Raw genomic sequence first — 25600 nt, forward strand, 5'->3', positions numbered from 1 at the left:
TTTTCTCTTCTAACATAGATTCCTGCAGAAACTGGCTCCTGGCTTAGAAATGGCAGCACCAGAGAAAAGTTGCTCTAGGCTGAATAATTATTTTATGTCTGATCCCTAGGTCTAATACCAAGTGAGTGAAGCAAGCCCTTTAGTAAAACAAATACCCACATTATGCCGATAGGAGCAAGGAGACAAATAGGAAGAGGCAGCCAATTCTGTTGCCAAGCAGGCGCTAGTGTGGATTGCCAGAGGGCATCTGCCATGGCTAACAACAAAGCCCATCTCCACATGAGATTTGGGGTGCGCTGCTAGCTGCCTGCACCAGCCCCCACCAGCAGGACGCCACAGAAGGTATGTTAGAGCAGCTCTGCTTCCAGTATGGATGCGATGTTGGGGAAATTGATTTCCATTTTTACTAACTGAACACTGGTTGCTAATGGGAGAATGATTTCTGGGTACCATATGGGCACATGGATATTTTCTAATTTAGTGGCTTGGATATTATCTGTTCATCTCTATATTAAGACATTTTAATATAATTATTTATATTGCCCCTGGCTGAAACAAACAGAGCTATTTGTTGAAAGGTTAAATGGGAAGAGTTGATGACTTCAGCTTATGCTTGGGGAATCAGAAGCGATATGACACTCACATTATTCCCATTATGCTCCGGGAAGCAAGGATGTCAGTAAAGAGCACAGGCTGCCATGTTGATCAAGGGTAGTGATAAAGCTCAGATCTCATTTAACATCATAGTCTGACAGTTCTGGGAGGACCTGAGAGATGATTATTCAAAACTTTCCATTTCAGAAACCAAGTACCCAGAAAAGAAAAAGGAATGTGACCACCCCAAGACCACACAGCTGTGGACAGATTTAAAGAGCTTCCAATCTTTTGAAATAATGTCTTGTGAGTTCTCTACACTTCTGTATTCCCTCTTGAAGAGTATTCTGATTCATCTTAATGATCACACTGGTTCAGAAGATATATATTTTAGAAAAGCTCTCTCTCTATATCTATCTATCTATCTATATTTCTCTATATATATAGATCTCTCTCTCTCTCTATATATATATATATAGAGAGAGACAGAGACAGAGACAGAGTCAATACCCCACCACAGAGGGGTAGTTGCTATAGTACTTATATATCACAAACATTTAAAATGTTTCCCTTGCACTAACAGCTGAGTTTCCCCAACAGTACTTAGTCTTTGTTATTGACTCAATACCCATGACCTTCTCAAAGCCAAATATTGAAGCTTAATTCTAGTGCAGTGTTTTTGGGGGTGGGTCCTTCAGGAAGATCATTAAGTCTTGAGGATTCCATCCTTATGAATGAGATTTTCAAAATTTATTTTTATTAGTATATTTTTGCAGGATATAATGTTTACATTCCCTCTGTGAAGTTGGTACATGTACATAACACATCTTAATTCCTTTTTTCATCAACTTTCCTCCCTTTTCCCTTTGCTCCACCTTTTGCACTTGCCAGGCAGGCATTATGTTGCTGAGGTATATCTCCAGCCCCCTTGCTTCACCTTTTGATGCTCTTCCTATTTGAGAAAGATCTATCCCCTATTTCTTATTATCTACTTTTTATTTTGCTCTTCATTTATAATTTGAGTTTCTCATATAAGAGAAACTATGTAATACTTAAGCTTGTATATCTGATTTATTTCACTTAATATTGTGATCTCAAAGTGCATCCATTTTCCTATAAATGACTCAGTTTTATCCTTCTTTATGGCAGAGTACTGCATTGTGTATAAATACTATATTTTCTTTATCCTTCAGTGGACATACAGACTGCTTGTAAGATTTAGCTATTATGAATTGTGCTACTATAAACAGGGATATCCATGTATCACTATAATATAATAACTTTAACAATTTCAGGAAGATGTCAAGAAGGGGAATAGCTGGGTCAAATGGAGTTTCTAGTCTTAGTTTTTGAGGAATTTCCATATTGATTTCCACTGTGGTTGTACAAGTTTACATTCCCATCAGCAATGTAGGATAGATGGAGCATATTTGCCCCACTTCCATGGAAGTACCCAGGTAGGAAACACCTTTTTTGACGCAAAGATCTGTCTTCCTTAGACATTAAATCTACTGGTACTTTGTGGGTTTTTCAGCTTGTAGGTTTATGAGCAATATAATTGTTCTGTTTATAAATTACCTGGTCCAAGGTGTTTGGCTATAGCATCTGAACAGATTTTTGTTATGGATAATTCTCCATGTGCCCTCCAGGCTACTGAGGGTGGAGGAGCAGAAGATGCTAAAGCCAAGCTTCTGTCTGATGGAATGCACAATGAGATGGTCATCTCTCTGGTAAGGTTCGCTATTACAGGCCCATGAGAAACTCTGTCTCTCAGACACACAGGCATTGACACACAGACTGAAGTCAGTGGTACTTCAGCTCATGAATGCTTTTGTTTCAAACAATATTGTTTGTGAATAGAAGTGTTGGCAAAATTTTGTTTTTGTTTGCAAACTCTGCATCAGGTGACAAACCACTGTGGCCATTGTCCCCATACAAACAAACATGGCCATCTTTTCACAAAAAAGTCACAGAACAAATTAAGTTTTTGAACCAAGCTACCTCTGTAACTGATTCACTAAATTCTACAGAATATAAGCAAATAGATTTCTTTCCTTTGGAGATGTTCTTGGATGTGTTGGGATTTGAGTTGGATGTTGAAGGTGGAAGATTTAGATAATGAAAGAGAAGAGAAGGGTTCACTTCAGGCACAGAAGGTGTGGAACTGAGCATGATATGTAGGTGATGAGGCAAGGCTGGCATTAGATGTGACAAGGGTTAATTTCACTGACCTCAGAGGCATACCAATACTGGCATACATGGAATGTATTTTCAGGAGTTTAGTAGATGAGAATCATAGTGAAGACACACTTAGACTGCACACTGGAAAGCTGGGGTTTCATAATATGTTTCGGCATAGGGATTGCATACAAAATTAGTTGTCAAGTGGTTTATATGCTCATCAACAGATGACAGATAAAGAAAGCCCAGAATTTATACAGAATGTAGTATTCCTTTGCCACAAAGAAGATAAACTTGAGTCATTTGTAGGAAAATGGAAGAACTTTGAGACTATAATGTTAAATGAAATAAATCAGACACACAAGTTTAAATGTTGTATTGTCTTTGCTTATGTGAGAAACCCAAAGCACAAATAAAGAGCAAACTAAAAAATGGATAATAGGAAGTAGGGGAACACATCTTCTGCTAAAGGGAAGAGGACCAGGAGACAGAGGGAGGTGGGCAGGAGGGGCGGGGAAGATGAAAAAAAAAGACTTGTGATGTGTTAGGCATAAGCGCAGCTCCATGAGGAATGTGATCGCTATGCAGTGCCAAACATGTACTAATAAAAATAAAAAATTGAAGAGAAAAAGTTAAAAGGCACTGGATTATTTGTAAGAGAGCAGTTATTCTCTTTGATTGGTGACTTACAGAGGGAGACATCTCTCTGCGACTCCCACCTCCATCTGGCACCAACCTTATTCTCTGTCAATCTAAGTCAACTTTAAAGTAAGAAAAAAATCCTGCAGTTGAAGTCGTCTATTTTTTGCTCGTTATGTCTAGCTCCTCAACACTGTCTACGATTAAATCAAATGTTCCAATGACTGCTAATGGTCTTACCGTGACTTAAGTTAAAAATTTTAGTCTAGTGCAACGCATACTTGAAAGATATTTATTATCCTAAAATATGTCTGGAATTGGGCTGGCATCTGGGGTTTAAAACAAGAACCAAATGGGGGAGGTCTCAGGAATCAAGAAGCTCAGTCTACCTAGAGTAAATAATTGCTGGAAAATGTCCTCAATGGGATGTAGAGATGTGTGCCCTGAAACTGTACCCAGGGAACACTTGTTTGCCGAATTGGCAACCTTGCCTCCCGTGCTCCTTCCTGCCTTTTCCTGGTCTTTGAATCCCCCATTTGCACCACTTTCAGAGCTCCCTTTTGAGTAACACTGTTCTCATTAGTGTACAAGTTCGCTGCTATCTTTTCCACCTAAAAATAAAATAAAATTAGAAAGCATTGCTTTTGACCTCATAGCCTCTTTCAATTATTTTAATCCCCATCCTATCCTTTGTACAGTAGTTTCTGCTTCTCCCTGGACCTCCCCTCTTGAATTTATTCCCTGGGGCCCCTCCAGTCCTTGCCACCTCATCAGTGTGGTATGGATCCTGCCCATCCAAGAGATGTCTGTTCTCACCTACTTCACCACTGGACAGCATTCCACAAAACTCACTTCCGGCTGCTTGGAGACACTCGTTTTTCCCTTCTTGGGATCATGGTACTGGACTCTTCTGTTTTTTCTCCTCAGAGTTTGGTGGTTTCTCCTTCTCTAAATCAGTTCTATTTTACCTCTTGCCTTTCCTTACTTTGTGCAGTCTTTTGGCTTTTTTTTTCCTTTTGGTATTTGGGACCAGGTTTTGCTATGTATTCTAGGCTGACCTTGAACTCACTATGTAGCCCAGGCTGGCCTCAAACTTGTGGGACTCCTCCTGCCTCAGGCTTCTGAGTGCTGGGTCTACCGGCATGCACTACCATGCTCAGTTTCTTTTTGTGCTTTGCTTAACTGGTATAACATTTACCTTTATTTTAATAGCCCTCAAACTGGATCTCTAGTTGTTTAGATTCCCCCAAAATACAAATATGAATGCTCTCTTGTCTATCTGATATTTCCAGAAGGATGTCATGTGGCTATTTCAACCTTAGCAAGGTAGCTATTCTTTTCTTCCTTTCCCAATCCTCCATGACTCTTTATCAATATTCTACATTTCTGTTTAGGGCACAACAATATGTCTAATTTCTGAACTCAAAAATTTTCCTTGGTTCTTCTCCTTTCCACATTTTCTGTATCAGATCCATGAGTAAAACTATAGACTCTGCTTCTAAATCAGGTTTTAAATCATTAATAGTTTCTATATCTTCACCTCTGTACCCTAGTCACATATAACACAGACTAATGCAGTACTATCCAACTAATTTTCTTATTTCTTTTCTTATCCTCTCAGAGTTTCCCACCACATAACCAGAATTGTCTTCTAAAAATGTAAGTCAGATCATGTTCTTTTCTTACTTAAGACACACTAATCACTTTCTGATACATCTAAAATAAAACTCTTTTCTCTCGCTTTTACAGCCTTGGGCGCTAGGTCTCTGGTTACCATTCCAGCTCCTCTTATAGCCGGCCTGTGATGTGCTGACAAGGTCCTTTGAAAGAGAGGAGTGGGAGGGGGCTGGGCGTTAGTGGAAGGAAGTACTCACTCTTCATGTTTGCCAGTTTCCCTGGTGTAAATGTCCCTTCCATGGCCAATTAGTTACACTGCCTGACAAAATCCGGAGAATGCAACACTTGTCTCTCAGTAGCCCATGTGAGTGAGCTGGCCTCCCGAGTGGGCGTTCATTCCAGGGATCTGGATGCCTTGGTCCTCATTTGTTTCTTCAAATACATTACATAAGAAAAGTACCTATTTCAGGCCTTAGATCCCATTTTTGCCTCTGCGTAAAATTCTTTTCCACTTACATTATTGCTATTTAGTTCTCATCTGAGCTGAGAAATTTCCTGAGGTATTTTCTGAAAGTCCCATATACTTAGCATTAGTCAGTCTCCGGTACCTCATCTAACATTAACTCTCTCTCATAAGACTGGAAGCTGTCTAATGTCCCCTTGTGATGTGCATTTATCTTTAGCATTTGTCTCCCCGGACCTGAATCCCTATAATTGCAGGGAACTCGTCTATCATGTTCTTTGCTGCATGCCCAGTGCTAGCGCAGCACCCAACACACCCAAGATGCTCATTTTACAAAAACAAATTGATAAATAAAATAATATTTTCAGCACAATTGATTTGCACTTGCCTACATTGTCTTTTAATAACCAAAAAGTCAAATTTCTCAAACAAAATTTGCTTCACTCCTGTTTTGCCATTTTTTGGTCATTCATTTCCTAACCTACCCCTTTGCTCTTCAAATCTCAAAAGATGCTTACATTGCTAGTTTCCCATCAGGCCCCTCCTTTTAAGAACTCTTTTATGATTTTTCCAGACCACAAAGTGTCCAACCTCTGAACGCCAGCAGACACATCTAGTAATTGATTATGTGGTGCCAGGCAATGCCTTGTTTCTCTCTGGCCGGGGACTGCTATATTTTTATTTGGTGCTTCCAGCACCCACTGGTCTTCCTGGCCTTTGTCTCTGAGCTTGTACAGCTCCACCCTCAGTACTGCTTCAGTACTGAGATCCCTGGATCCTTTCAAGGACACAGCACACACTATATTTGTGAACTGAGTCTCTTTTGTTTTCCTCTTTGCCTCTGTCCTCCATCCTTCTTTACGTTGCTTTGTGCTCAGCACTACTGGTACGTACTTCCTTCATCAGTGACCGCTCTCTGCCCCCTCTCTACTGAGCTGAGGCAGTGGAGAGCATGAGCCTGAGCTGGCTGGCAGGAAGGAGAGTGAGGCTAAAGCCTGGTCCCCATACCCCCAGCCCTGCAGGCTCATCCCTGACTGCTTCCCCTCATGTTGCAATACTTAACTCTCATCCGGTAGTTCTCTATACAGTACTCTCTCTAGATTCCCAAGGCCTGATTTGTAGTATTGCACCATTCTTTGGGATTTTACATGCATGACTCATGGCTTTATAAATAGTCTCTTTATTAAACTCTCCTCAGATTACTCAGTGTGAAGGTTCATCCTGTTTGCTGCTGAATCGCACAGGATTTTTCTCTCTTTTCAAAGAACATGACCCATTCTTTAATACATAGCTTGGATAATACCTCTGTTGCTAAGCTTTCTCTATTTCTCACAGAAATGAGACTCAACAAAATTTAGCTAAATTGTATTTGACCATGTCATCGTTTATATATTGAAATTTCTTTGCATGTAACAAAGGAATTCTTGCCTCTAATAGAAACTACATTTTTGGAAAGCAGAGCTGTGGCTATCTATCTAAATATCTCTCTTACTTTTCTCTGCATTCACCACCAGTATTGTAGGGTAAGTTGCCATCATCTCTCACCCAGTTCGTGACCACTCCAGAGATCTTTATAACTAATTGAGCTGTGTCTTCTCTCAAGCTTGTGGTCCTCAGCATGGTCAGAGTACTGTCTAGTAGATACTGGATGCACACATCCAAAACATGCATGCATACAGAAACTACACACACGGCTTGTAATGAGGGAAAAACCATGCCATGAGGGAAAAAAGGAAAAGTTAAAAAAGGACAAAAAATTTGACAAGTTAAAGAGGGAAAGATGTCCTCCTTAACTTGATTCACAAGCTGTCCAGCGGTCTGGCACTGTCTCTTCTAACCTGCTCTCCACCGTGCTTTGCTCCCTTGCTCTTTCCACTTTGTGACACCAGCTTCTTTGGCTGTTCCAGATGTTTCAAATTCTCTCTGGGCACAGACTCTTTGATATGCAGGCTCCCCTCCCTGAGATGTTCCTTTTTCCTGTCTGCCTCAATTAACTCTTGTTTACTTCTAAATCTCAGTTTATGTGTCATTATTCTCCAGGAAGTATTTGTGCCCTTCCTAAAGAAGCCATATCTTTGTGTTTCCAAGTGTCTCCTGCTTGAATCCTCATCAGGCTTGCAATTTTACATTTATCGGGCTCTTGTGTATCTCTGTGCCCCACTCACTTGTCAGCTCTGGAGCCACAAAGTCCAGATTTGCTCCCTGTTATCATCAGTACCTGGTGGTGCTAGGCACTTGCTAAATATTTGCAAAACAAAAATACGATTAAAATCCAGTCGTAAAGGAAGCTTCATGTCCATTGAATTTCCTCACGACTACCTTTATTATTCTTTTGATCAGAATTTCTATTTTAACTGGATTACTACACAGATAATCATGATAAAAATGAACACATTGGGGCTGGGGATTTAGCTCAGTGGCAAAGCGTCTGCCTGGCAAGCGCAAGGTTGTGACTTCGGTTCCCGGTACCGGAGAAAAACCAAAAAAAAAAAAAAAGGAACATTGTTATAAAACTGTGTAAGTAGTACAGGTTCAGTTTAAAGCAATACTAAATGCAGATAAATAGATAAAATAGAGAGAAAAGTGCTGTCAATATATTGGTGTACATTTTTCTAGGATATCTTTCTATATTATTCAATAATTCTTTGAATATAAAGAACAGAAAAAGAACAATGTAGAGGTTGGATAAGAAGTAGATTTATTGGATAGGCATCTGATAAGGTCACATAATCAAAGAGAGAATAATATTCCAATTATAGAAAGGCAAGAAGAGTAATTGGAACCCAAAATCTCAAACTTCATTAGCAGGCTTGCTCTTTGTCTCTGTCTAATCGTCCTTCCTGTCCAGATAGCTTTATCGTGTCTATCTGAAGATTAGTTTCCTCCATGTGGAGAAATTCTAACTCTACGCTACAAAAGACTTTCCTGTTTTCAGTTTGAAATGGACTCTGATTCTGTGAAAGTTCTTATCCACCATATTCTCTTGATTCGGATCCTGAACAAAGGAGGTGGTAACAGATAAGAACATAGTCAAGCCCAGGGCAAGGGCAAGTACAAGAAGAAGAAACTGGAGATGGAGGGACACAGAATTAAAAAGGATCAATGAGGGATATGTTTACGTCCCAACACCCCAAGATGAATGTATTTACTATGCATTGCTAGCACATACTATTAAAAAATTTTTACAAAGAAAAAGATGTCCTGAACAAGGTTTAAAGGAAGCTACCCACTCACTGAGGATATGTGTGTGCTTGTGTGTGTGTGCACATGCGTGTGTGCACATGAGTATATGTGTGTTAGGTCAACTGTTTCTCAGGCTTCACCCCATGTAATGACATAGCCAGACAACCTCACATTTATGACATCGTAACAGGGCAGACAAAGTAGTGCTGCTAATCATTTCCATCCTGTAGTGAGGCTGCCCCTGAAGAGAGAAATGTAGAGGAAAGGAGACCGTGGGGCACAGGAAGCGGCCTGGAGGGGCTCTGAGCAGCAAGAGCCTGGATTTAGGCCACAGGGAGGAAAAGTCATTCAAAGAAAAGGCCAGCAGCCCAAATGAGCTCATTCCTGAGAGGAAATAGGAGTTAATGAATAAAGATAGAACTAGGAATCTAAGGAGATAATTGGCCTTACTAGATATAGGGTCTCTTGCTGGAACAGTACATCCTAAAAATGCTAATGCAGAGCCCCAGAAGATTGGAGCAGTGTTAGATAAGAACAGACTCATCAGCCCTATTTGCAGAAGTGTCAGGAAGGGCCGGAGAGTGGGGACATAAATCAGCATCTTGTCCAGAGGGAGGAGGAGGACGCTGCCGCTCACGTTCCTCCAGCCTGGCCTACTCCTGAATTCTCCTAGGCCTGGCTGCTCTCTTCGCCTGCACCTCACATGGGGGGAGATGTTGGGATCAGCTCTGCTCTCAAGAGGTGGACCAAAGTTTTACCCATCTGTGTGCTCCGGCGCTGCATGCCACAGTTTCCCAGAGGCCCCGAGGGGCTGTGCTCAGCTCTCTGTCCCAATGTCTCAATGAAACTTTGTCCCAGGGCCCTACAACCCTGACTCTTTGGAACTGGCAAATGCCAGCTACCCACTGAGCACTATTAGCATTATTTAAATACCATTTCATATTTTAGACTCTCATGGCAGGTAACATGATCTCAAATTCATGAAGCATCTGCTCTCTCCTTATCCATCCACTCTGGAGATAATCTTTAAAAGGTATATTTTTTTTCCTAATGACTTTAAATTTGAAGTTTTTTTTTTTTTAATGTGGAAGTTTGGGAGACTTTGAAAAGTCATGCTCAGCAAAAAAAAAAAGTAATTTATACTCTCTTTAGTTAATAACCTCTTATGTGCTTTAATAATTTAAACCAATTATCAGTGGGAAGGTCTACAGTGTATACTTCAATGATTGCTTTCCGTATATTTCCTCCTTTCTTTCATGCGTATGCCACTTGTCCTCAATATCTCCAGTGCATATTATCTCAGCTCCACACATAAGATTACTGCGTTAGCTGGGAGAACATGACCTTGACACTGAGAGAAGCAGTCCTTTAAAGGATAGCTCAATTAAAATCTCAGGCCTCTGCTCCTGATTGGGTTTCATTACTATTCATGAGACTGTGCGGTGCTGGGCCACATGCTCACAGGGCCTCAAGGATGGCTTCAGAAAAGGCGCATTGAAGATAGCAGTGGGATGTGTGCCTGGAGCCTGCTGATGCCCAGTCCCCCAACCTCACCCTCATTAGCCTGACTTGGCTCGAGGAGATCTCACTCTGGAAAGAACATGTGTGACCTGCTATGGGACTGGTAACACCTTGAGGGAAACTGCGATGGGCTTGTTAGGACCATGGGCTGGGAGAGTCAAACTGATTTAAATGGGAATTGAAGGTCTGAAACTGAAAGGCTGGAATCTGGAGCAATTTATTTAAAGTCTTCAAACTCAGTTTACTCATCTGTAAAATGGGAAGAGTAGTTTGTTCTTGGAAGTGAGGTGGTGTATATGAAAGGCTCAGCACAAGTCCTGGCAGATCATAAGCATTGGAGCTTGAATAGTAATAAAGTCACACAAGCCAATGAGTCACTTCTCATTGTATACACAAATGTGCCTAGTGGTCAGTCATTGCGGAGACAAGATTTATATGGTTGAAAACCAGCTAACATGATGTGGGAGTATGGGGAGGCCACATATTCCATACAGTGTGAATCACAAAGCAGAGAAATGTGTTACTGGGAGCACGAGGAAAGAACTCTTTGCAGTTTAGGATGTGAAATGAGTCACCAACGTAGGCAATGGCTATGGAATCTCTTAGAACATAGTGGACTAATGATTTGTGCCAAGTCAAGAGAAAGCCTTTCATGGGCAAAGCCTATTTGTATTTACTACTTCGAAAGCTAGGTCATCTGATCAGAAGGAGATCAGCTTGCACAGCATCAGCAGAATCTGTCTATAAGGAGAAAGCTTCCGAAAAGGAGTCCAGTGCTATGTGTCAAGTTCCAAGCAGTGAATTTAACATTTCAAGGGCAAGTCCAGATTTTTATTCTCCCATACAACTGGCCCTCCTATGCCTTCAAAAATTCTGTGAAGAAGGGAGCACATAGTGTAAGCACATATGACAGAATGAAATGGGGCCATTGTTTTAAAGGTAATGTGTCAGTAATAGAAAGGATAAAGGGGTATAAAAAACCTTGCCATTTTGTGTAAGTTATGCTCAGTGGGGCATCATACCTTCCAGTTAGATTTTGCAGATCTCAGCTTTGCAGTATTCCAATGAACTCGACCGGAGAGTTTTTCAACTTTGATGCTATTAACATTTGAGGCCAGATGTTCTTGGAAGTGGAGGGACACCTTGTGCATTGAAGGGTGTTTAATAACATCCCCAGCCCCCACCTACTAAATACTAGTAGCAGATTTCTTAATATTGACATTGGAACTTGTCTTCAAATGCTGACAAATATCCATTGGGTGGGGAGCAAAATCACCCCAGTTGAGAACCACTGCCCTACAGAGGTGATAGTTACTTGGAGAGATGTATATACCCACCACCTGTGTAACAGCTATCTCAGATCTCAGATCTGGACTTTATTTATGTAGAGGCTTAGCTTTGGGATTTCTGAGTCAAGTTGCCATTGGTCTATCAATTGGGGGGCAGTTACTGTGCTGTAAAGTGGCTTACCAAAGTCAGGGAAGACCTGGCTACATATTAAATAACTTTCAGATAAAGAAAACCATTCTGCTCAGGCTTGAACCCCTACCAAACCCAGCCTTCGATTTGTTGCAGGCTGTGAGAAAAGAGCAGCACAATTCTCCTGTCTGTAGTATCATACGCCAGGGCCAGGCCATTGTGCAGCAGATGTAAGATGTAAGATTTCACAGCCTGGACCTGGATTTCATGACCTCCTTCCCCATTCAGAGTACAGAGAACTCACCTAAGAACTGAAGCAAAGTGGCGTGTAGGAGAACAGAAACACATTCTGACCGTACTGGCTGCAGGTACTACTGGGGGAAGTTAAATACCACAAGAGGTTTGTCTTGCAATCGTTTTAACCGATCAATATTTAGTGGTGCCATTTGAGTTTAGAATTCTGGCTTTTCTTCCTCATCTAAGACCACATTCTGCACACAGAGGTGGTGAATCCGTGCCTCCTAACATGCTTTTCCTAAAGGTAGAGAGGGAAGGAAGCTCTAAAATGTGAAACCCTTGCTCAAGGCAAATTCTCTTCATTGAGAACTCCTTTGTGATTGTTTTTCTTGCCCCAAAGAATTTGGAGGTTGTCCTGCCTGCCTCTTCTCAGCACGGGCAGAGCCAGCTTCATGGTTCTCATGAAATGTGGCTATGTCTTTGCAGCTGCTACCAGCTCTCAGGGTGCCCATTAGTTTGGACCATAACTAGAAAACTAGGCATGAAAACAGAGAGGCAAACCAGCTCTCATTTTGCGAGGCGGAGATTATCCTTTGTGAATTGTTCTCTTTCTCTTAATTCATGTTTTCATTTCCTTCTTTCATGGTACTGTTTTCCCCAATGTGTTCAATGCTCCCGTCTGTGCTTGGCTTTCTTCATAAGCTCAGCATCTTAGCCAATTTCTAAAATTCCTATTCAGGGATAATGTGAAAGCCAACCAAGACTGTAGTGGAATACCATAAAAGTTCTATAGCTTGGTCTAGCCTCAGCTCCAATTTTACCACTTCCTGAAAGCTTAAGTTCTTTAAATTAGTTTTCCTCTCTCAGGGCTCTTAGCCTAGATGGAACCCAAGAAACAAAAGCTGAAACTCAGGACACATTTTCAGGAGGTACTTAGACCTCCAGAGGGCGCTGTTCAGAATGGCAAATGAAATATCACAATAAGACTTTGCAAAGACTTCAAACATTGAAACCAAGTACAAACATTAAAGTGCTGGGTATGTTGCTCCTGAATTTTGAACTCATAAATCTGGAGGACTGGTGACACTATGTGACCTTAGTTTTAGATTTATATATTAATGTTTAAAATTTCTTACTATTAGCGCAGATAGGTCATTGATTTTTCCAGAAATTAATTGCTTCACTTCTGTGAGTTTTCCTTTACCATTTGATGTAGTTTCAGCATAAATAAAAAACACAGGTTTTTCTCTTCTCATTGATTGCTTGGCAAGACCCACTTCTGTCTTCTGTTATTTAATACAGACAGCTGCAAAGTTGGAGTTACTATTGCCCACGCAGACTGATAGTCATAAAAATTGTGAAGTTGAGCGAGAACGAAAGTCCATTATAAATGATGGAACATCATCTGAAAAGGGGGCGAAGCACTGCTCACATTACATGTGTGATTAGATTTCTTTTTCCCTGAACAAAGCATTTCACCTGCTCAGTACTTGGTGTTTTCTTACACCTCGACAATGATTTATAGGCAGATTGAGGACAGACGAACACCGGGATGGTGGGATGTGGGCTGCAGGAATGAAGACGTGACCAGCTTTGCAGAAGGTGCTTGCTACTCATCACCATGCTGTCAGTCACTGGATCCAGGGGAGAAGCTAACTAGTGGTAGTGTTAAGCCATTTGGCTCAAGAGTTCAAGGGTTGAAAAATCACAGCTGCTTCCCTTGCAAACCATAAGGGCAAGAGAGCTGCAGAATGCAACTTATGAGAGGTAAGGGAGGACTAAAATGAACATGGAAAATTGGAGCTGCCTTAATTTGCTGAGCCAGCATATGCTGCAGAATAAATAGGTTGCAGGCAAATTCCGTGCCACAGGAAGCCTCCTTTCCCTTGCCAGGCCAGGTCTTAAAGAGAGACCTGTAATCTGTTGGTTGATCAGCTGCAGGTTTGAACCCACCGTGATTCCTAGGGCTGGATTACCGGTGCATGATCCCAGTAGGCAAAAGCACCTCCCTGGCTGGGAAAGAAGACAGGCAAGGCAGGGCCCACCCCACAGGCAAGACGGGGGAATTGCAAGCGCAGACACATAATGGGCTTATCAGATGCTTAAAATGCTTGCAAGCTTTTTGCTTCTGCCGGTGTCTTTTCCTTTCATTAACACACAGATTATCACTTGCTTACTCCTATGAGCCTCCTGACTATAAGGAAAACATTTCTCTCATCATCAGCTAATGAGGACATTTTGTCCCTGCAATCCCTAAAGAAGTGTACTCCTCCCCTAATTAATCAACAAATATTTATGGAGCAGCTTTGGAACACAATCCCACCGCCATTCCTTTGGGTCTCCTTCCCTCCCTGTGCTCTCACGAGGAGTCCTCTGCCGGCACTTTTCGGTATGTGTACTGCACTGTGTGATCATTACACACCCACGTGCCTGCTTCTCTCACTGCACTGAGCACTCTCAAACTCGGAGACTGTATTTCATTCATCTGTGGAAGTCTAGAATCAGTCCTGGCTGTAAAAGGAATGAGTGAATTGGTGAATGCATAGATGGTTCTCATCTTCTTGGCCCTGTGGCAGATAGAAGAGAAATGGAAGCTGAATCCTCTACTCCTTGAGGAACACATAGTCTAGATGGGCATTGGCTGAGAATAAATATAGCAGAGATTGAATTGCTAACTAGAACCATGTAATGAATATCTTAGAGACTGGTGCTCAGATCTAGATATGCTGGAGGAATCAGGCCAGGTGTGCACTTGTACGACTGGAGTTGTCTTTGGAAACTGGAAATCACAGTGGTGCTTTCCTAAGAGATGACAGGGATTCCTGTACCTCCCAGCTCTCCAGTTGTCCCTCCAAAGAGACAGAAAAAGTAGGGCTCACATCTTGCATGAAAAGTTTGTGATGCTTTTTTCAGTGTTAAGCAATTTTTGGATTAGGGAAGGTGACAGTAAAAACGAAATTGTAAGTACTGTAGGGAAAACTGTACCCTCATCTGCTCAAAGAAGAGTGCATCTAAGGCCTTATGATAATCTTGGAAGACTACCAGGTTCCAGTGCTTCTGCAAACCTCCTGTGCTCTTCCCTTTTTTATAACACTGCCCTGGGGGTACACTGAAGGCATGCTAGGGCAAACACTATCGAAACAGCCCCAAGCCCACGGAATATACAATGAGGACAGATATGGCAATAGGGCTGATGGTACATGACCTTAGTGAAGCCCAGTTTTATCTTTCCACTCTACTCCTGCTATGGTCTCCTTCTTCTTGGGGTGCTGTCTCAGTTACTTTTCTCTTGTTGCTGAGACAAAATACTTGACACCCAGAATTAAGGAAGGAAAGGTTTACTTAGCTAACAGTTCACTGAGGTTTCAGTCCATACTCGGCTGGCTCCAAGGCAGGGTGACACATGGTGCAGGGCTACCCTTCATGGCGGTGCATTTAACTTCCCCAGCAAGTCGGCCTTCTCTGCTCTTGTCTGTCCTTTCTGTAAGTGAGATATTTATGGTGATTCTTACAGAAGGGAACATGTGAAGACTTAAAAAAATTTCCAAGGTCTGACTCAAAGTCAGAAAACTTAGTACCTTCCATGGGACTACTGACGATGCTGTAACCGTCTTCCTCTGCCTCTGCTTTTTTGTGGTGACAGCACTTTCCCTAGTTATCCTGTGAGGTAATGCATGGACTAGCAGCCAGAACTACCACACTTCTTTACGTGTAGTTCTTGGAGTTGCGGCAAAGAGCAAACTTTCCAGTGTGGCAATGGTGCTGACCTATATTCCGAGGATGCACTTGGTCAGGCATTTGCCAAGATGAATGATGGATTGAATGAATCCAGAATGGGTGAGTTCATAAAACCAAGCTTTAGACCTAAAGTAAAGCATATGATTTCTGCTTCATGTTCATTTTTATGTGGTTTCCATGGGGATCATCACCTGGGATGATGCCTCTGTCCTTTGGCCTAGGAGTGGAGGGAGTGTGAGGACAGCAGGGCTTGGGAGTAGAGAGACTGAGGCAGAGAAATTGGGTCAAGAAAATAAGTGGGCTGCTGACCCTAGAGGTCTTATAACTCTAGGAACAGCTGTGGAGTGTGTGTGAATGCAAACAGAAGCTTAGAAAATGTAGCCACTGTGGAGAAGGGCCTGCTGTGTCACAACTCTCTACCCCAGAAGTGGACTTCCTCCCCTAACTCTTCATGTTGTGAGCTAGAGCAGTGTCCTCTTTAGTCTCCCAAAGGCAGTGACCTGGCATTGCACAATAAAGGGCATAAGAAAGGATGGTTCCCACATGATGAAACTGGGTATGATGTTGAGTGGGTTCCACTCTTGTATGAGTCTTGGTTTTCTCATGTGAAAATTAAAGACTTCAAAAAAGTCACTTCTGAATACTCATACTGCTTAAATGAACTACAAGTTGTGGCTTCACAATAAGTCACAGGAGAGAACACTGGTGAGGTTCAAGTGTAGACTAGACTGTCTGGAGGGAGAGAGTTCTAGACAGGTGTGCTTGTAGTCCCTTGTCAGGGCATCTGGTGCCCATGGTCACTGGTAGAGTCCAATGAGGTAGTTTAAAGCAATGCACATGAGAGAGGGAGATAGACACCTAACATTCATTTATTCTGCCATGAATTCACCCATCTATTTGTTTTGTTTGTGAGACATGGTCTCTCTATGTTGTATAAACCAGCCTTGAATTCCTGTGCTTGAGCAGTCTTCCAGCTTCCTGAGTAGATGAGATCACCATACCACCATGCATAGTTCAATAGATGTTCTTGAATGCCTCCTAATACTAGGTCTGTACTGATGATGTATGAAAAACAAAAAAGGAAATAGACTCAATCCTTGCTCTCAAGCTGCTCCACACCCAGTGCCCAGAACAGGGGTGATAACTCAGGAGGGACCCAGCCCAGACAGGCAACCAGAGGGGAAAGGTTCCCTGATAGAGGATTTCAGGGTTGAATTTTGGGAACTGATTGGACTTTGACAAGACTGAGTTGATGACACAGAGGAATGAAGGTTGCTGAAGACCAAGGAGCCTACTTTGTTGATGGCCCTGTGGGAAGGGCAGCTAAGTGTCGATGGATGGAGGAAGGCAGGAAAATGCTTCTGCCTCCCTGACTCCTGTGCTTTACCCAGGGACAAGGCTGCCATGAGACTTGGGCCACAAAGAATAAAGAAGCCTGACTCTAGAATCTCTGCCCATTTCTTCCATGTTCTGTGGCTTTGTGCATCTTGCCTGGGGTGTATTAAACAGTCTGTGTATGCTTATTATCCATCATAATCATAATAATTAATAAAACTTTTTAAAGGGGGCTTTAATCATGCTTGTGCTTTGCTTCCAAACACATAATAAAAAGGAATTACTTATAAAAGTGACAAATTTATTCCTAATTATACCATTATTTTGTTATGCAATACAAGTAAAGCAATCTTTGAAGCTGGAAAAATGTCTCATGCAGAATTAATTAGAACAGTACATGGTTTGGAATTAGGCAATTATTTTATTGATATTTCACAAGTAGAACTTTATAAGTGCACCTCAAATATTTTCATTATTGCTAGTAAATACTTATTTTAAGCACTTACTTGTAGGAATTCCAAAGATAAACCTCAGACTTCTCTTGAACCCTATAAAAATATTTTAATCTGAGAAAAAATTTCTAGGATGCTAGAGTTTCTGTGCCCCGGAGAAATTTTGAGGAAGCAGGTGCTGATGCTCAGAACACTTAATTCTGGCTGAACACAGGGCACAGCAGAGGAAAGGCTGTGAGACCTAGAAAAGCTCCTTGTAACCTGAAGGGGCCCAGATAGCACCAATGAGCTGATGAGGGAATCAAGTTCAGAGTAGTGCAGGTCATGTGCTGAGTCACAAACCAAGACTGTAGTTCTCATTGTTGGGCTTGCCTCCCTGTGCTCTTACTTTCTTTTAAAAATGTAAGCTTGAACCTGGGAGTGGTGGTACATGCCCAGAATCCCAGCACTAGGGAGGCTGAGGCAGGAGGATCTCCATGAGTTCGAGGCAAGACTGGGCTACAAAGTGAGTTTAAAGCTAGCCTGAACTGCATAGTGAGACCTTGTCTCAAAACAAACAAAAAAACTGTAATCTTGCTTTTCAGGTCATAAAAACAGTACTTCCTCCTCTGTAATGTTCTTCCTTATTGTTTTCTGACCCAAACCCATGCTAAATTCTTCATTTCTGCTGTAGATCTAACAGTCCATGAGTAGGTCAAGTATCGTACTTTGTCTCCTGCATGTGAAACTTGCCTCCTTCCCCAGCTATTTCTAGTCTGTAAATAAATCAAAGACTAAGTTATTTTTCACTGCCTTGCTTTAAGCAGCCCTTATTCGTGGCTGGGAACACAGGACAGGTACTATATTGATGCTGAAGATTCACCAAGCTCACAACTGCTGGCCTGAGTGTGGAAGACTATCCCTCAAGAAGTTTTACAGGCTGAAACCTGATTTAGAGAGAAGTGATAGTAGGATGGGGGTAGGGCAGGGGAGGAGAGAGCCTTGCTTGGCAGACTCACTGTAGAGAGACGATTGTCAGCTTTCCTAGACTTCTGTGGGGTGTGATAAGCTCATGTACTGACCTCATCCTGGGCTATGGTTTTGGAGCCCTCTGAGAAAACAGCAGGCCTCTTTGTCCCTTGTCTCATTAAGAAGAAGCCTTCTTCTTCATGGGGTGCCTATAAGTCTGAGAATATACGTGCAAGCAAAATACCCTGGCAGCTGAAGACATGGGAATTGGATCATTGGTTTCACATTCTCAAGGAGTGAGACAAGCAAGAAAAGGCTGGAAAGACAGAAAGAAAATAGGCAAAGGGACCACAATTGCATAGAATCTCTAACCTCCATCTTCCCAGGGGGTCCTGGGGAGTGTGTTTCCTCACCTGAGCTCAGGTCTAAGATGCATTACTTCCTCGCTCTGCATACTAAAGTTGGGGCAGCAGTAACTTAGGGTCTTGGTTTCTTAAATTCTAAGATGAGGCAGTTGGACCACAGGGCTTCTGGGGGCGCACTGTAGTTACCAACCCCACCCTGCAAGTGGCTTCTCTTTTGCCAAAGGCAAACGTACAGTGAGTTCTGAACAGCTGGAATAATAAAAATGTTCTCCAGTCTACCATGGCAGCTTTCTCAATCATCACAGCCCTCTCGCAGCTCAGATTTGCTACCTAATATTTAACCTAAACCTTTTTCCTGCTTTTGTTTTAGTTCATCATCACTTGCTTGGTTCTATCAATCTACCTGTGCATTTCTATGCCACCTCTCACAGAGTGCTTACCACCTGTCCTCTCTGAGCAATGAGGTTAATATTGAAGGTAAAATCCATTTCATAGAGATAATGTGCTATAGACCTTTCAGAAGAGCTCTCTATGATAATGAGGAATGAGTTACCATGCTGAGGTTGTTTAAATGTCATTTATTTTAACAAGTGACATTCTGAATTTATTTAAAGTTGAGTACAATGAAGGAAGGGTGGAAAGTTTTAAAGTTTCATGAAACAATAATAGAACTGCAAAGCAAGGAGGTCTAAAAGATGGAGCAGAAAGGCAATTCTGATTAAAAGGTCCAAGAGAGACTGTGTAGGCTGAAGGTTCCTGGAAGCTTGTGAAAGGCTGCTAGTATGTAAAGAGTGAAGACGTCCTCGGAGGTATCTGACCATCTTTTTTCCATTTCGTTCTTATGCCTATCTGTGTGTGTATTTGTACACAGGAGTCTCAGCAGGCATATGTGTGCTAGTGAGTCAGCTAGGGTGGAAGCACCCTCTTTTCCCTCTGTTGCACTACTTAACCTTTCTCATCACCTGACATCTGTGGGTCCCAAGACAGCCCTCACGCAGGTGGCACTGGCTCCCTGCTCTGGCTTCAGGAGTTTGGCTGAGAATGGAAAGGGGTGTTCATTCTCATCTCCATCCACAGGCGCTCATAAAGTTAGAAATAAAGCTGCATTCTGATTCCTCAAAAAATAGAGCAAAGACACCAAAGCTACTGTGGGGAAAAAAAGAGCGACAGAGGAAGTGTTAGTCAGTTTGTGAATGAATTCAGAGATCTTAGTGGTGTAGAGAAAGGTGTTTTGATTGTTACAGAAAATAGTTGGAACTAACTTAAGCAGAAGAGTGGAAAAGAGGTGGATTTATGGTCAAAGTGCTGGGTCCCTCAGGGGATGCAGTCAGGCAGTCAGGCAGTCAGGCAGTCAGGCATGGAAAAAGGGAATGAAAAGCCAGCAGGAAGCCATGGAGTGGAGACTCTGCATCTTTACTCTCTGTCTTTCTGTTTATTTTCTCCTCTTCATTCTCTCTTTCCCTCTCTAGATACACTTTGGGCAGAAATGCCCAACAATTGTACCAAGTGCATCCTCTTGGTCCTGCCATACATAGAGAACACACTGGTTACTCCTGAATTCCACTTCGTATTCCTAGGAGTGAGAATTTGATGGCATGGGATTAGGTTAAAAGCCAGCCTTCAACTGGGCCTTGGATTTGGTGTGTACACTATGTATGTAATGAGATACCATACTGATCTCCATTAATATTTACAATTAATGCATGTTAGTGAACAAGAGCAAGCCTTCAACTGCTGTCTCTATCTTTGTGGCTAATGGTTTAAATAAGTTGTTTAAACCTCTTTATATGAAAAAAATAACAAGAGCACTGCTACTAGTCTACTTATTTATGGCCAACAAGACGAGGCCAAAAAATAATGTTGTGTGGTTTTGGAGCTTATTCCTATGAATGGAATGTGCATTTTTCTTAGAGAGTGAGCTATTCCAGATGGGCAGCTATCATAAGACAATTCTAATTTCTAATTCACCAGAGAACCTTATGGTAGGCATGATGCTGTGCTCAGTATCAGCAGCAATCTTATTTTCTTGGAGATGGAAGATACAGGTAGCAGTTTGCCAGTCTAAGTGAAACATCTGAAGGTGGGTGATTTTGTGAAGACTTAGATCATAAAAAGTCTTAAAGTTAAGTAAGTTATTTTCTTTCCACTCCAATCAATTCCCTTATTTGAACATTTAAAATAATCATATGGTACAGGAAAATTATATATTATATACACGCTAAATTATAACCTATCTCCACCAATTAATATTTACTGAGCAATGAATGGGCAAAATATGCTAACTTGGGGATTCAAGACCTGAGTGTAATTAAGTATTTCAGCTGGGAAAGATTATAACTGCCTTTTCCCAAGCATCCCTCCTTCCTTCCCCAGTGTATGTGAAGGGAAATGTAAGGATAATATGCTAACACTTAGCTTATCTCTCAGGTTGTTTACACAGGAAAAATCAATTACTTTAAATATTTTAGATCTTATTTCCCAGTAACTAACCAGTGACAATTTATGGTGGTCTTAAAAGCCAGACAGAGGAAGCAGATTTGATTTGGTTCATGTTTTTATCCCCAGGGCTTCTCCTGGGTCTCTCACTGGCAAACACGAAGGATGCTGTGCTGATCTTAACTGTCCGGTGTTCAGGAACAGGGGGCCCACTGAGGTTCCTCAAGTGCTAAGCCAAGAGGTTGGTGGTTGGGCAAAAAATTGAAATCACAGTGTGTCTACGGCTTTATTTCCTGATTGTAAACACAGATGAAGAATTGTTTAGCTCATTACAAGGGATTTTAAAATCCAGAATTAAAGGCTTGGAGCAAGAATTTTTGTAAGAATTGTTATAGTCCTTCAGAAAGATAGGATGGTCCCAGGCACTTTGGCATTTCCCAACCCACTGTGGGCATTTTTCTTCACAAAAGGGACTGGCACATAAACCTTAAGGATGATCTGAGTCTCTGCAAACTGCTCTGCCTGAAAGGGAGGGAAGAGCAGGGACAGTTGAGAGAAGTCAAAGTTATTTAGGATAAATATGATGGAAACAGGGCCTTGGGTAGAAAGCATATTGATCATCAAGGTCATTTGACTGACAGCAAATTTCCTGGTCTGAATCTGAGACATCTATTGCCCCCTTACGAGTATAAGTACACAACCAATTTACCCAGGACACTGCCAATTCCTGATTGTCTGCACTGGGATGATTAATTTTTTGACTCCTATCACACAGGTGTTAGTTCACACAATGAGTTTAGGAACTGCCATGTATCAGGAATGAATCCAACCTTCAAGCTGGCTGTGTGGAATACTTTCTAAGCCTTGTATGTCCTGTTTCACCCCATATTTTCAGTGCTGAGAACTCTATAGATAGACACTCTTGGAGCAATTCTAACTTTTTTTTTATATTTTAAAAGAGAAAAAGAAACAAAATTGATACAGAATTTCAAAACAAGATGATATGAAAATAACAATGGTTATGTTGCATATTGTTCTCTTCAAAGTATCTGCTCAGATTACCAGATACAGGCATGCAAAATTGTTCAAAAAATATTAGCACGAACTATTCCCTTCAATGAACTAATAGAAATTTGTAGTACAATTATCTTAACTATCTTGTGTGTATATACATATCTTTTCTTCCCTTTCTTCTTTTCTTCTTTCTCCCATTCCAGTTGTTCTTTCCTTTTGAGCAGTTTCTTTCCCTTTCACAATGTCTATTGCATATTTTGGATCTTATTTACTCTTTCAGTTTCTTACAATAAGGAGACAATATGATGTTAACACATGCAAGTCTGGTTTATTTCATTTATGAGAATGGTCTCTTGTATCCATTTACCTATAAAAACCTCAAGTTTACCTTTCTTTATAGCTGAGTAGTACTCCCTTGTATACAAAGGTCACATCTCTTTAATACATTCCTTGGTTGATGTGCATTTTGGTTGTTTCCAAGATTTAGCTATGACAAATTGTGCTGCTATAAACATGGGTGCACATATGTCACTGTGGTATGATGTTTTCATTTCTTCTGAGAAAATACCCATCAGGGGAAAAACTGAGTCTAATGGGACCTGTAATATTAGTTTTTTGAGGAATCTCCACATGGATTTCCACTATGGTTATATCAGTTTACACTTCCACCAAGAGTGTAGAAAGGTTTCTTTTTCACTACAGCCTCACCTCATTTGTTATTGATTGATTTCTTGATGGTAGCCATTCTTTCGTCGGTGAGATGGAATCTCAGTGTTCTTTAAATTTGCATTTCTCCAATGACCAGTGCTGTTGAACTTGTTTTATATACTTATTTGCCATTTGTATTTCTTTATCTGAGAACTGTGTATTCATCTCAGATACCCATTTGTTGATTGGGTCTTTGAATTTGGGGGTCTGATTTTGTTTCAGTTCTTTATATCTTCTTTATGTAGAAGTCCTTTGTCTGAGGGACAGTTGGCTAAATTTTTTTTTCTAATTCACGGGTTTTCTTTTTACTCTGTTGTTTATTTCTTTTAATGTGAAAACACTTTTCAATAAGATGAGATCCTAGTTGTTGATTCTTTGAAATATTTCCCATGCAATTTGGTTTTTGTTCATGAACTCTCTGCCATTCAAATTCCATCCTACTGTATTCCTATTCTATTCCAAGTTTGCTACTTTGAATCTTACAATTAACTAGAAAGGTCAGCATCACCTAGGTTATGATTGCTCAAAAATATTGAAGTTTTGTTCAAGATGGTCATGGTTGTTGGGGCAGAAAACAAAAGTGATCCCAGATTTTCTAATTCCCTGACCACTGCTTCTCCTCCCACATGGAAAGCATGCCAGCACTGTGACAAGTGGAGGTCTCCATGCAGAATACAGGACTCATATGGGTATTCCTGCCACCTAACACAAGCCTGAGCTGTGGTCTGTATCCAGAATGATTGCAGAATCCTGCCAGAGAGGATGGTGCTACCTCTCAAAGCATCCTGGACTATGGTTCTTCTGCTAAGCAACTGGTTCACATTGCCCCCTCCTTTCCTGTGACCTTTCACTGTGATTTGTCAATTTGACATGAATGAGAACCACCTAGTGGATTAATAAATTCTAGGTGTGTCTATGGATGATTTACACATAGACAACCCTCTCAGATGTGGGCTGCAGCACTCAATAAGCTTGTAGTTTGGACAAAATAATAAAAAGAGAAAGAGACAGGAAATGTTTCCCATTTTGGAAGAGTTCCAGCCTTTACCATCAATTGCCTTGGCCATTGGTCTTGAGTTTCTTCAGCCTTACAACACAGACTCTTAAGCCTTCCAATGCAGACTCACACAGGAGACTACAGAGAATGCCCAGGCCTTCGCCCTTTGATTTCCATTGGGTTGTCTTGCTCTCTAGCCCATAGACAACCATTTTGACTGGCTCTCTAGCACATAGACAGCCATTTTGGATTCTTTTGCCTCTGATCCCACAGATGGCTGTTGTGATTCTCTACCTGTGACCCTGTAAACTTACCTAGTAAATCCCTTGATTCTAGTCCTGTAGAGAAACATAGCCAGTGCATTCACCCTTTATCACCCTAGCTGGTTCTATATTTCTCTCCTTATAAAGTGAGGGTGATAAGATTAACTCTATCCACATCAGGCGTTGTAGTGGTGGACATATGAAAACAGTGGGAAAATGTTTAAAAAAAAGAAAATGCTCTAAACTTGATACTTAAAACAGCTGTAACAATGTCACAGGCTATGATTTCCAGCAAAAGCTTTTGGTGGAATTATAGTGAGTGGTCCCTTCTTGTACTTGTTCGACCTCAAATGTAGGGACCTCAAAACGCTGAGTGCTGGGAGTCGGCTTTACCTGGTCTCTGTGTGAGATGGAGGTAAAGGCCTAGCTGGGCACATAACAGAAAAAAAGAAAGTGAATAGGAAAAGCATTGTTATAAACCAGCCAGATTTTATCTTTCGAAAAGAATGTCTAAGAAAGGGCCTGGGCGTAATGTCTGTAGTCCACATTTTCGAATCAGGGAAAGATGTTTGCACTAATTAGCTCTTGTCCAGACTTGCTTACGTGCATGTGGTTTCCCTTTCACTTCCTACCCGGAACTGTTGGGTGTGCTGCCGATTTGTACTAGAGAAGGTGTATCTGCATTCTGAGGAAATGCCAGCAACTTAATAGGAGATAAAAGGATCCAACACGGCTCACACATACAATAAGTGAAGTGAGAGACGATAGACTTGAAATGTGTCTTTAATATAATCACAACTATGTTCTGAGGGCCAAAGTGTGATCTCAGTTTGGATGGGTGCACAAGGCTCTCTCATTTGAAATCATCATTAGTGGGTTGTGTGGAATCTGTCCCATGGAAATCTAATACCCACTAATGAACCCAGAGAACATCAATTGTGACAGGAGGGACTTGGCTAAGTCGGACCACCCACACAGCTGAGTGGCCTGATTTCTTGTAGTCAATACCAAAGATTCTGCATTCTCTCCCTGATTAAGGACAATGCCATACAATGCCTTCCAAGAGCACTTGGGTTAGAGGGAGGACTCAGACTCCACAGCTCATGTCAGGAGACTGTCTGCTCTTTGGGCTGTGTGTGGCCCGCATGGGCGTGTCCCCGTGGGGTGCTGTGGATCATTTTACATCTCTTGTATATTTGATTTATAAAGTGGATTTGATCTTTGTTCCTCTTCTTCAGCAAAGGAAAGTTATTTACATTTTAAAGGATGCTTGCATTACTGGTATTTCTTACTCCCCTGGATTCCATGGCTTTTTATCTGTTTCTTATCACTTTCAACCTGTCTCATAGTTATTTGTGTCTGAGGTTTCTTTTTCCCAGCAGACTGTGAACCTTTTGATATTAAGGTCCAGTTTGTAATCATTTTGTAACCTCTCCTCACACCTTAGCACACAGGTTGGCAAAGAGGCAACTTTAACTGTGCTTGGTGAG

The sequence above is a fragment of the Chinchilla lanigera genome, unplaced genomic scaffold (genome assembly GCF_000276665.1).
Source record: "Chinchilla lanigera isolate Chin_1 unplaced genomic scaffold, ChiLan1.0 scaffold00068, whole genome shotgun sequence".
Taxonomy (NCBI): Eukaryota; Metazoa; Chordata; class Mammalia; order Rodentia; family Chinchillidae; genus Chinchilla; species Chinchilla lanigera.